This window comes from Salvelinus sp. IW2-2015, unplaced genomic scaffold (assembly GCF_002910315.2).
Source record: "Salvelinus sp. IW2-2015 unplaced genomic scaffold, ASM291031v2 Un_scaffold3220, whole genome shotgun sequence".
In the NCBI taxonomy this organism is placed as follows: Eukaryota; Metazoa; Chordata; class Actinopteri; order Salmoniformes; family Salmonidae; genus Salvelinus; species Salvelinus sp. IW2-2015.
Window position 1 is genome coordinate 113,665 of NW_019944507.1, and position 14,079 is coordinate 127,743.

Below are 14,079 nucleotides of genomic sequence, written 5' to 3' on the forward strand. Positions count from 1 at the left end.
ACTACATGATTCCATATGTGTTATTTCAGAGTTCTGATGTCTTCACTACTATTATTCTGGAATGAGTAGGTGTGTCCAAACTTTTGACTGGTACTGTACATATTATACAAATATGTGAGTACAGATCAAAGCCAGACAACTGTAGTGAAAATGTATTGAAAAATATGTACACCAGAAACAAAGTTTACACAAATATACTGCTTGTATTCAACTACACTGAGGGTCCTGAAAAGCAGAGGGAGCTTATGGCCTAGTCCTATGAGCTGAGGAGAAAGACAACTAGAGSACKGACATGGTCTCGCTCCAGGTRGTCTTTATTGCAGTCACGCTGTTCATCTCTAGAAAGACTTCTCCAGGCATTGTGACAGAGATCTGATAGTCTGTGCAGTCCAGCTGCAATAAAGACAACCTAGAACACACCCACCTGCCAAGTATTTTTGCAATCAAGGGAGGCCATTTTGGAGAGGATGTATTTTTTTAAACAGTTGGATGGTAATTTACCATGTTCTCTTCCGTCAACATTCACTGTGGTGTGACAGCAGTCAAGCCCTGGCCCTGCCCAATGGTTCTCTGGTTCCTTTCCCTCTCAAACATCCCTGTTACTGACGTCACACGACTCACCCCCCTTGAGTGCTGCCTGGAACTCTTTTCTAAACTGTTAGAAGCAGCTAAACGGGCGTGTTGACGCAGGTGTTCAGGCTACATAGACAGATACATAGACAGATACATAGACAGATACATAGACAGATCTCCAGGGAGAATGCCAGGTCTACGGGCTGCTAGGACGCGGACGGCCTGGGTACACCATTCGCATCACGACGGCTGCGTTCCTGGTCATGTGCTATGACAGGTAGAACAGGGCGAAGATTATGAGCATGATTGTTAAGACAAGGGTCAGACGGAGATGTCGCCCCCTGCTGTGGTGGAGGTGTTTCTGCGGGCGGCGGCTGCGGAGGTGGAGCTCTCTGACACGGCGGCGGCGGCGGACACACCGATAAAAAGCATGAGCTGTCGCACATCCAGTAGCAACATTTTGGAGAGGTATTGTTTGACGGAATAGTAAACTTCTGTAAAAATAAATACATTTAGTCAGTCGCACACTCTATTCTTCCAATAATTTAAAAGGGGAAGTTCAGGATTTTACAACTTGATTGTACAACTTCAGGATTCMTCACCTTGAAAGTAGTCTTATGGGTCAGGAAAAACTGCAATCCATGGTTCGGGTTAAACAGTCACCACAAACATCAGCTAACTTTAGCCACCACTAGCTAACAATCATTAAAAGTGATAGTATTAGAATCACTGAATCYTGGATTACAAACGGTCCTCTGGAGCTCAGTTGGTTGAGCGTYGAGCTTAGCAACGCCAGGAAAATGGTTTCAATACCTAGGACCACCTGTACTCATTGACTAAGTGACATATACAGTTTCTCCTGAACCCCATAAAACCACCTAACATCAAGTTGTACAATCCCTTTTTAATGAATAAGCACTTGCGGACACAGCAGTAACAGATGGAGGTTTGACTGAAGCCGGTGTAGGAGGAGTAACAGAGAAGAGAAGGGAAGGCTCTCCTCAGCATTCTCTAACAACATATACAGACCGAAATAAAACAAATACTACAGTTTACTATAGAATACTACAGTACTTACTATAGAATACTACAGTACTTACTATAGAATACTACAGTACTTACTATAGAATTCTGTAATAAACTGTAGTATACTATACTACTCACTGTAGTATCCCTCAATCTATACTACAGTATTATCCACACAAAAACACGGTAGAAATGTCCGCAAAAAAACACTACATAAAAAYAACTWGAATTAATACTACAGTATTTAATTTGCATATACCKTGCCCGTTCCCTTCTCTCATATTCCAAATGTGTGCCACACATAATTGAGAATCCTACATGCCAAGTACAGACCATATATTGTGTTGCCTATGGGCATAGACAAGATCAGAAGCTCTGAACTCTCCTGTCAGAACCTAGACCTACCTACAAACCTGTAGGTTATAGGTTATAGGTTATAGGTTATGGAACATTTGGTCATTTAGTATTTCTCCAGTATGTTTCCTGAAGGAGAAAGCCTCCACTTCTATGTCAAAGATAATAAATCAAAAACACTAAATACTACAGTAATGTCCCCAAAAACACTACAGTAATTACGAGAGTATATTACAGTATGCAAAAACACTACAGTAATTACTAGAGTATATTACAGTCCGCAAAAACACCACAGTAAATGCTACAGTATTACTAGGCTAACGCGATTAGCATGAGGTTGTAAGTAACAAGAAAATTTCCCAGGACATAGACATATCTGATATTGGCAGAAAGCTTAAATTCTTGTTAATCTAACTGCACTGTRCAAATAACAGTAGCTATTACAGTGAAAGAATASKATGCTATTGTTTGAGGAGAGTGCACAATTTTGAACATGAAAAGTTATTAATAAACAAATTTGGCACATTTGGGCAGTCTTGACACAAAAGTTTGAACAGAAATGCAATGGTTCATTGGATCAGTCTAAAACTTTGTACGTACACTGCTGACATCTAGTGGCCAAGATCTAAATTGCAACTGGGCTGGAATAATACATTATGACCTTTCTCTTGCATTTCAAAGATGGTACAAAAAAACACAAAAGAATGGTTGTTTTTTTCTTTGTATTATCGTTTACCAGATCTACTGTGTTATATTCCCCTACATTGCTTTCACATTTCCACAAACTTCAAAGTGTTTCCTTTCAAATGGTACCAAGAATATGCATATCCTTGCTTCAGGTCCTGAGCTACAGGCAGTTAGATTTGGGTATGTCATTTTAGGCAAAAAAATAATAATTAAAAGGGGAGGATCCTTAAGAGGTTTTAAGGCCTTTTCTGCACAATGATTCTAAGACTCAAATCTATTGGTAATTGTTTGGCAATTTATTCACTTTACAATTGAGGCATAATACAGTCCAACAGTGAAAACTATCGKGCATACATGGGCAGTGTATCACAATACAATTATAGAAAGAGCCAAACATATTAAAAACACCATATTTTTCTAAATCAAGATCCAACATCAATATGTTTTTTTATTTTTTTATTTTTTTAATACAGATTTATGTAATAAAATAAATTACCAATAAAACATCCATAAAAGGATGAAAACAGATATTCAKGAGGGAAAAAATAACAGTAGCTAACAGTAGAAATTAACAAAGAGATACTTTTAGGATACAAAAGCAAGTCTATAGAGTGGTGATATTTGGTGGCACGAACAAGCATTAGTTTCATAAGAGCCCACAGCATTGGAAAGCACATTTGAACAGTCGAATGTAGGCCACTGGTGTTTACATGTCACTRGATATTGTAAACACATTTGGGTTTATTTTTCATACCAAACATTCTATATTAGGATGTTCAGCCTGAGATTGAGGTATAGCCAGCTATCATAAAGAAAAACAATTACTTCTAAAGTTGATATTCTTACATAGGTAGTACATTAATACCTTCAGAAACATATCCTTCATTCAATAAACCCCAAAAAATACTAAAAGACAAAACGCTTATACATTTCACAATTTACTCACTGTACATGCTTCAACCGGTTTTCTTATTCTCCTTCTTTTTTGACTCTAGATTCAAGTCCAAACATATATAATTATGTGTGATTTAAAAAGGTGGGATCCGTTTGAAATATATTTCTTTATAACTCTTCAACGTCTARAGTACAATAGGTTGTTCCTTGTGGATCAACATTAAAGGGCTCGATTCAATCTGTAGCACTGAAGATCTGTGGTATATAGTGCAATTGAAATGCGAAAGTAATTTGAGCCGACATACAGTATGCAGCGTTCACCGGGAATAATCTGTTTGTACTGTCTCGTCAACTCCATTCGTGTCACACAGCAGAAACAGATCAGCAATCAGCTAGTGTCATTTATAAGTGCTTTGTGCAAAAAAAACTATAAAATAATGTTTATCTTTCTTTTTTCATCACGAACATAGAACCAGAAAATCTAACCAGTCATGATGAAAGGCTAAATGCTGTGTTTTGGATGGATGGATAGAGGAGAGAAGAGAGACAGAGAGAGAGAGAGGGAGAAGCAGATGTATGGTTGTGTGGAGAAGATGGAAAACGCGGAGAGGAGACGAGCGAGTGATTGTGGAAGCAGAGAGAGAGAGGGACAGACAGAGAGACACAGGAGAGAGAGAGACGAGAGAGACGACAGAGAGAGAGAAGCGAAGACGAGACAGAGAGAGGAGAGCGAGAGAGAGAAGGAGAGAGACGAGAAGACGAGAGCGATGTGTTGTGGATGGAGAGAGAGAGAGACAGACAGAGAGAGCGAGAGAGCAATGTGTTTCGGATGGAAGGACGAGAGACAGAGAAAGAGGAGAGAGACGAGAGGAGGAGAGTGAGTGAGTGAGGTATGGCGGTATGAGGGACATGACTAGCCCCAGTAGGTGAGGACAAGCGAAGCTGTCATTAGTGCTAATGATGGGGTAAACAGAGGCACATTAAAAAGGGATTGATCTCCTCTCTTTCATCTCTCTCTCTCTCTCTCACTCATCTTTAAAGAACAGAACACACACAGTCAACAGTAAACACCAGCTGCTACTGCCCACTCTCCTCTCCTGCCCAAATCCTGACTTCTGAAATAAGGAGATGATTGCTGAGGCCAAGTATCAGACGATATGTGAATAAAGTAATACTTTTCACATATCGTCTGATACTTGGCRTTGGACAGAAGCTAAGTTGGCTAGTTGCAGAAAATTAGTAAATACGTTGAAACGTTCAACTGATATTACTTCAAAATATAACAAACGGTAGCCTCTTTACTCATTTAACAATGAATTTGTAAAAAAATATTAAGGCATTTTGTCTTTGGTTGCTTATAGTATCAAAATGAACACAGTGATTGCATTGGTGTGATAGGCTGAGAGCTAGCTAAAGCTGCCTGGCCTTAACACAGTGTTTGTACAGCATTGTGATCGTGAATGACCAGCAAAGTCTCATCACTTCTTCAGAGTACAATAATTTAATAGAGATTGCATTTATAAGGGAGAGGAGATATGAATATGAAATGGACATAACGATTTACAGGGAATGTTACTTTTAAAAGAAATGAGTTACGTTATAACGTTACTTGCATTAAAAGAACGGAAAGTAACTTTTGCGTTMCCAAAAACAACCCTCTGAAGAGAACGAGTACGTGTTGGTCATTCCTTCTTATGCCCAGTAGAGGGCGCACACTACCTTTGAATGGCTTGCATAGCCTAATGTCCGTAGCCTAACTCAAGTAATATTGACAAGACGCAATATCTCATTTACAAATACCTATATGAAACCAACTGGGCTCAGTAAAAGGTCAGCTCAAATTCAACGACATCAGGCTACCAATCTGTTATTACACACAGATACCAACTTGATTTTATGAAACTATACAATTACATTGTGCAATTGTAGTGCCCTTTCCTGTATAATTAATGGTGAAGACGGAGCAGGATAAATGTCCACTCTTATCGACTGAGCCTAACTTGATAACCTCGCTACGCGGTTTGTTTTATTACAAGACAATAAATGAGAAAAATCCTGGAGGCGTGTGAATCCTGCAAGCGCCTTCAGTCAAGAGTCAAGGGGTAACGTCTGTCATTTTCTTCTACCAGTTCAAACTAATGTAAATACTTCCACAATAAAGGCTGTTGTCTTTGCCATCTCGCTAGCTAACTACCAGCTAACAAAGAAAATTAGAAATAATATTGTAAAATTACTTATTTGAAAAAGTAACTAAGTAACGGACTACTTACATTTAAAAAACGAACGCGTTAGTTTACTCGTTACCACAAAAAAAGTATTCTGAGTACTCTAACGCCTTATTTTGTAATGCTTTACCACCCCAACACCGGTGATTTAAAATCAAGASTATTACAGGTACAGCCATGCAAGCAGCCATGTTTCCCAGCTCCCCGCTTCCCCCATATTGTCAGTCAGAKGGACTCTATTGCTGTAGTCTGCATCTAGTAGGCTGCATTTACACAGGCAACACAATTCTGATGTTTTCTCCCCCCACTAATTGGTCTTTTGACCAATTAGATCAGCTCTGAAAAAAAATCTTATGTGAAAAGACCTGATGTGATTGGTCAAAACACCAATTAGTGTAAAAAAAAAATAAGATCAGAATTGAGCTGCCTGTGTAAACACAGCCTTAGTATGTTAGTGTGAATGGAAATGAATGGTGGTTGATTGAAGATGAGTTCTGAAATCCATAGACCACACATGGGCAGATCTGGCACTGCTTTAAACATGTCACACTAAATGTAGTATCGTCTTGTATTTAATGATGATGATGATAATGAATGTGATTTATATAGTGCCCTTTCTACCAACTGAGGTACTCAAAGCGCTATTTCTGTGAGGATTTCCCTCTACACTCCACCAGCAGACAGAGCCCGCACAGATCTCCCACCGTTCAGGGTAGTTTATAGAGAATCTCCTTAAGACCAGCCCAGGCCCCAGCCCAATCTGAACGGGGTCTTGTTCATTAGGCACCAAACGGAACAAAACTGGGAATTGTCCTATCTCGGACTTGTCCAATAACAAAACGCTAATTTAAATTTCCTGTTGAAAAACATTTTAAAACGTTTTCCGTGGTGTGACCTAATGAACACGAGCCAAAATCAAATGAGTGGGCGGAGGGCGAGGACGGGTGCTAGAGACACTCGGACAACACTTCGCGCCGGCGTATGTCGGGATAGTCCACGGGGTTGGAGGAGCAGTCATCGTTCCTGTGGCTTAGCTGGATCTTCAGATTCTCCACCTGAGGTAAAAAGAAACAAAGACCCAGAAAAACACAGGATTAATTAATCCCTTTTAAATGATGTGTTTTAAATGATGTGTTTTGAATGATGTGTTTGAATGATGTGTTTGTAATTATGTGTTTTAAATGATGTATTTCTTGCTGAATGATGTGTTTTGAAGTATGGTTTAATGATGTGTTTTGAATGATGATTTTGAATGATGTTTAATGATGTGTTTGTAATATGTGTTGAAATGATTATTTGAATGAGTGTTTGAATATGTGTTTGAATGTTTTTGAATGTATTGTTGAATGATGTGTTTTGATATGTTTGTAATTATGAATTGTTTTGAATGATGTGTTTTGAAATATGTGTTTTGAATGATGTGTTTTGAATGATGTTTTGAATGATGTGTTTTGAATTATGTGTTTTGAATTATGTTTTGAATGATGTTTTGAATGATGTGTTTGAATTGATGTGTTTGAATAGATGTGTTTTGAATGATGTGTTTTGAATTATGTGTTTTGAATGATGTATTTTTAAATGATGTGTTTTGAATGATGTGTTTGTGAATGATGTGTTTGAATGATGTGTTTTGAATGATGTGTTTTGAATGATGTATTTTAAATGATGTGTTTTGAATGATGTGTTTGTAGATTTTAAGATGTGTTTTGAATGATGTTGTTTTGAATAATGATGTGTTTTGAAGGTGTGTGTTGTATTATATCGTCTACCTGGTTAAATGAAAATAAATAAATAAGTGTGTTACTAAGTGCATGTTGAATGTTTCATGAGGATAAATACCTCGTAGTTATGGAGTACCCTGGATGAGGAACGTTCCGTTTGACCCTGGCCTCACCTCCGCGAACGTCAGGAATCATCCACGCCACAAAGAATTTCACCATGAACACCACGTGCTGAGAGACGAGAGAAGACCAATCAACCAATCAAATAACTAGGAAGTGAAGAGATGGAACCCAAACGTAATCTCTGACTCGCACTGGAAATACAGTAGCAACCAAACGTAACCTCTGACTCGCACTGGAAATACAGTAACAACCCAAACGTAATCTCTGACTCACACTGGGAAATACATAACAACCCAAACGTAATCTCTGACTCACACGAAATACAGTAGCAAACCAAACGTAACCTATGCACCTATATTGCTTTTTGTGGGGATAGATAGATGTGGAATCTTTATGGATTTAAATGCTGTAGGGAATTTGAACGTTCTTATTTAGTGACTGACTACTAAGTAAAAAGAAAGATACGTTTTCTATTCACAGATGTAATTATAGTAGCACTGATGAAACACAGACACTGGTCATGATTGAGACAGATACTGCATGACAGCTGCGTCATGATTTGGGACAGATACTGTAGACAGCTGCTCATGATTTGAGGACAGATACTGAGAGCAGCTGGTCATGATGGGGACAGATAGACAGTGGCTGATTGGACAGCATCTGCAGACAGCTGTCTGATTTGGGACAGATACTGAGACAGCTGGTCATGATTTGGGACAGATAACTGCTAGACAGCACTGGTCATGATTTGGGACAGATACTGTAGACAGCTGGTCATGATTTGGACAGATACTGTGACAGCTGGTCATGATTTGGGGACAGATACTGTAGACAGCGGTCATGATTTGGGACAGATACTGTAGACAAGCTGGTCATGATTTGGGACATATACTGTAGACAGCTGGTCATGATTTGGGACAGATACTGTAGACAGCTGGTCATGATTTGGGGACAGATACTGTAGACAGCTGGTCATGATTTGGGACAGATACTGTTGACAGCTGGTCATGATTTGGGAACAGATACTGAGACAGCTGGTCATGTTTGGGACAAATACTGTTACAGCTGGTCATGATTTGGGGACAGATACTGTAGCACAGCTGGTCATGATTTGGGGACAGATACTGTAGACAGCTGGTCATGATTTGGGGACAGATACTGTAACAGCGGTCATGATTGGGGACAGATACTGAGACAGCTGGTCATGATTTGGGACAGATACTGTAGACAGCTGGTCATGATTTGGGGACAGATACTGTAGACAGCTGTGTCATGATTTGGGGACAGATACTGTAGACAGCTGGTCATGATTTGGGGACAGATACTTTAGACAGCTGGTCATGATTGGGGACAGATACTGTAGACAGCTGTCATGATTTGGGACAGATACTGTAGAGACAGCTGGTCATGATTTGGGGAACAGATACTGTAGACAGCTGGTCAGTTCGATTGGATGTTGTGGGACAGATACTGGAGACAGCTGGTCATGATTTGGGACAGATACTGTAGACAGCTGGTCATGATTTGGGGACAGATACTGTAGACAGCTGGTGCATGTTTGGGACAGATAACTGTTGACAGCTGGTCATGATTTGGGACAGATACTGTAGACAGCTGGTCATGATTTGGGACAGATTACGTTGACAGCTGGTCATGATTTGGGACAGATACGTAGAACAGCTGGTCATGATTTGGGGACAGAACTGTTGACAGCTGGTCATGATTTGGGGACAGATACTGTAGACAGCTGTCATGATTTGGGGACAGATACTGTAGACAGCTGATCAGATTTGGGGACAGATACTGGTAGACAGCTTGGTCATGATTTGGGGACAGATACTGTAGACAGCTAGTCATTGGATTTGGGACAGATACTGTAGACAGCTGGTCATGATTTGGGGACAGAATACTGTAGACAAGCCGTCATGATTTGGGGACAGATACTGTAGACAGCTGGTCATGATTTGGGGACAGATACTGTAGACAGCTGGTCATGATTTGGAGAAAGACAGTACTTTAGACAGAACTGTCATAGACTTATGGCGAGAATACAATGATAGGCACAGCTGGTCATTGGACAGATACTGTAGACAGCTGTCAATTGTGGACAGATACTGCTAACGCTGGTCATGATTTGGGGACAGATACTGAAGGACAGCTGGTCATGATTTGGGGACAAGATACTGTAGACAGCTGGTCATATTTGGGACAGATACTGTAGACAGCTGGTCATGATTTGGGACAGATACTTTGACAAGCTGTCATGTTTGGGACAGAATTATGAGACCGCTGGTCATGATTGGGAGACAGATACCGAGACAGACTGGTCATCCATTTGGGACAGATACTGTAAGACAGCTGGTCATGTTTTGGGACAGATACTGTGACAGCTGGTCATGTTTGACAACATACTGTACAGCTGGTCATGATTTGGACAGATACTGTAGACAGCTGTCATGATTTGGGGACAGAACTACTGTAGACAGCTGGTCATGATTTGGGGACAGATACTGTAGACAGCTGGTCATGATTTGGGACAGATACTGATAGACAGCTGTACGATGATATTTGGGGACAGATACTGTAGACAGCCTCAAATTTGGGACAGATACTGTAGACAGCTGGTCATGATTTGGGACAGATACTGTAGACAGCTGGTCATGATTTGGGGACAGATACTGTAGAGCAGCTGGTCATGGATTTTGGGCGACAGATACTGTAGACAGCTGGTCATGATTTGGGACAGATACTGTAGACAGCTGGTCATGTTTGGGGACAGATACTGTAGACAGCTGGTCATGTTTGGGGACAGAAGCTGTAGACAGCTGGTTCATGATTTGGGACAGATACTGTAGACAGCTGGTCATGATTTGGGACGACACAGAATACTTGTAAGAACAGCTGGTCATGATTTGGGGGACAGATACGGTAGACAGCTGGTCATGATTTGGGGACAGATACTGTAGACAGCTGGTCATGATTTGGGGACAGATACTGTAGACAGCTGGTCATGATTTGGGGACAGATTCTGCAGACCGCTGGTCATGATTTGGGGACAGATACTGTAGACAGCTGGTCATGTTTGGGGACAGATACTGGAGACCACAGAAGGAATCTAAGCATTCCTATTTAGTGACTGACTACTAAGTGAAAAGTATGAGCAGAGCTGGTTTTAATGACCGGTGGTTSTCCCGYGTGACGCAGTGGTCTAAGGCACTGCATCSSKYMMWTMSSGSKMRKKKAKKYSCRMMMGMTRSYWRCCKYGSRMMMMRKKKAKCSGSCSMMYKRSGGAAGTCCCATAGGGAGGGAGGGCACACAATTGMCCCAGCGTCATCCGGATTAGGGGAGGGTTTGGCCGGGGGGGKCTTTACTTGGCTCATCGRGCTCTAGCGCCGCCTTGTGYCGGGCCGGGCGCCTGTAGGCTGACTTCAACCGTCAGTTGAACGMTGTTTCCTCATTGGTGCGGCTGGCTTCCGGGTTAAGCACTCCGGGTCATGTCTCTCCCGAGCKCGTTGGGGAGTTGCAGCGATGAGACAAGATCGTAATCACGAAAAAAMAAATATATATATATATKATCTATTATAGATTGGGCCTCCCCATTCAAGTACGGTACTCATGAGTTTAACAGTCAAATTGCCCGGGTTAGAGGTTCCACGSRCGTTCTATAGGTRCTGTTTCTATGGCTGGTTCCAGTAGGGTAGCTAGAGGAGTCCGTCCTACCTCCATGATAATGATGAAGGCCAGCTTGGCAGCCAGGATGTGCCAGAACTGCATGGTGTGAGTGTACTGCTTCTCATGGCCTGGTGGGTAGCGGTAGTCACGGTACCTAGAGGACAGTGAGACAGGAGTTGTTATAAACACACACGCATACGGCTTCTCATGGCCGGTGGGTAGCGGTAGTTACGGTACCTACACAGAAAATACATACACATTAAAGATAGTCTCCCCAATCCACCACCACCACCACCACCACCACCACTACTACTACTACTACTACTACTACTACTACTACTACTACTACTACTACTACTACTACCACTACTACTACTACTACTACTACACTACTACCACTACTACCACTACTACTACTACTATTCTACTATACTACTATTACCACAACTACCACACACACACACCACACACACACACACACACCTACCTGCAGGTGGTGATGACAGAGCTGTTGAACCATTCAGGGCTCTCTCCGTCATCAGGCCGTTCTCCTCAGAGAACCCAGAGATGTTGAACACGGACAGGCTATTGTTGATGTAGCCCTTCATTGAGAGATCGTTGCCAGGGTTGTAAGCATACATGTACACCAGCCGGGGAATCTGTCTGATGTGAAGGCTACGATGAAAGCCTGAGGGGTAGAAAAAGCGGGTTTAGATATTAAAATAACGTTACAAAAAATTAAAATATTACTTTATAGATGGATTATAAACACTGAATAAGCAGAGTCCCATAGGTCGATGGGGCGGCAGGTAGCCTAGTGGTTAGGTAGCCTAGTGGTTAGAGCGGCAGGTAGCCTAGTGGTTAGAGCGGCAGGTAGCCTAGTGGTTAGACGCAGGTAGCCAGTGTTAGAGCGGCAGGTCGCTAGTGGTTAGGAAGCCTAGTGGTTAGGAAGCCTAGTGGTTAGGTAGCCTAGTGGTTAGGTAGCCTAGTGGTTAGAGCGGCAGGTAGCCTAGTGGTTAGGTAGCCTAGTGGTTAGGTAGCTAGTGGTTAGGAACCTAGTGGTTAGGTAGCCTAGTGGTTAGGTAGCCTAGTGGTTAGGTAACCTAGTGGTTAGGTAGCCTAGTGGTTAGGAAGCCTAGTGGTTAGGTAGCCTAGTGGTTAGGTAGCCTAGTGGTTAGGTAGCCTAGCGGTTAGGGAGCCTAGCGGTTAGGTAGCCTAGTGGTTAGGGAGCCTAGTGGTTAGGGAGCCTAGTGGTTAGAGCGTTGGACTAGTAACCGAAAGGTTGCAAAGATAAAATCCCCCGAGCTGACACGGTAAAAATCTGTCATTCTGCCCCTGAACAAGGCAGTTAACCCACTGTTCCCCAGTAGACTGTCATTGAAAATAAGAATTTGTTCTTAACTGACTTGCCTAGTTAAATAAAGGTTAAGAAAATATCAAACAAGACTACAGCTTCTACTTGATTTTACTGTAGTCTACAGAAGCAGGACTGCTATACTAACGTTAGTAACCACCGAGAGGACAAACACTTCGTTTGAGGTTCTCTTGACAGGCCCCTATGTTCAGGACCTGTTTTAATCTACTCTACACTCCACTGTACACTACTGTACTGTACTCTACTGTACTCTACTTTACTCTACTGTACTCTACTGTACTCTACTCTATTGTACTCCACTGTACTCTACACTACTGTACTGTACTCTACTTTCTACTCTACTCTCTACTGTACTTTCTACTCTACTGTACTTTCTACTCTACTGTACTCTCCACTCTACTGTACTCTACTCTACTGTATTCAACACTATTCTACTGTACTCTACTCTCCACTCTACTGTAATGTACTCTACCTACTGTACTGTACTGTACTCTGTACTCTACTCTCTGGTACTCTACTCTCTACTCTACCTACTGTACTCTACTGTACTCTACTCTACTGTACTCTACTGTACTCTACCTACTCTACTCTACTGTACTCTACTGTACTCTACTCTCTACTGTACTGTACTCTACACTCCACTCTACTCCACTGCACTCTACTCTATACTCTACACTCTATTTTACTCTACTCCACACTCTTCTGTACTCTACTGTACTCTACTCCACACTCTATTTTACTCTACTCCACACTCTTCTGTACTCTACTGCACTCTACTCTATATACACTCTACTTTACTCTACTGTACTCTACTCTACTGTACTCTACTGTACTCTACTCCACACTCTATTTTACTCTACTCCACACTCTACTGTACTCTACTCTTCTGTACTCTACTGTACTTTAGGACAGCCCTACTCACGTTGGTGACGACTGAGAAAACGGCAACTCCGTTCAGTATTTCCTGCCAGGCTCCGATGCTGTGGGCTTTGGCCGCCACAGGCCGGCGGAACTGGGTGGTGAACTTCCAGGCGTCCACTCTAACTTCTATAATGTTGTTCAACAGCGCCAGCAGGGGGGCCAGAGGGAAGGAGGCCACGAACAGAGTGATGAAACCAAACTGGATCACTGTGTAGGAGAGGGGAGGAGATATGACGGTGAGATACAGGGACACAGTGTCCTCTGAAGGAGAGCAGGATATCTTGCAATGAGTATTACATTTCTTTAGAGGGTATGGCTGTTTCTCAATTCATGTTTCTACATTTATTTGGATTAGAGGGTAAGGCTGTTTTCTCAATTCATGTTTCTACATTCTTTAGAGGTATGGCTGTTTCTCAATTCATGTTTCTATATTTTATTAGAGGGTAAGGCTGTTTCTCATTTCAATGTTTCTATATTTTATTGGAGGGTAAGACCTATCTCTCTCAAG

General features: G+C 41.7%; 1 pseudogene; it reads right to left on the bottom strand.

Moving 5' to 3' along the window:
- Positions 1-6,081: 6,081 nt before the first annotated feature.
- Positions 6,082-14,079, bottom strand: part of LOC112075528 (anoctamin-5-like) — a 25,693-nt pseudogene continuing 17,695 nt past the window's right edge.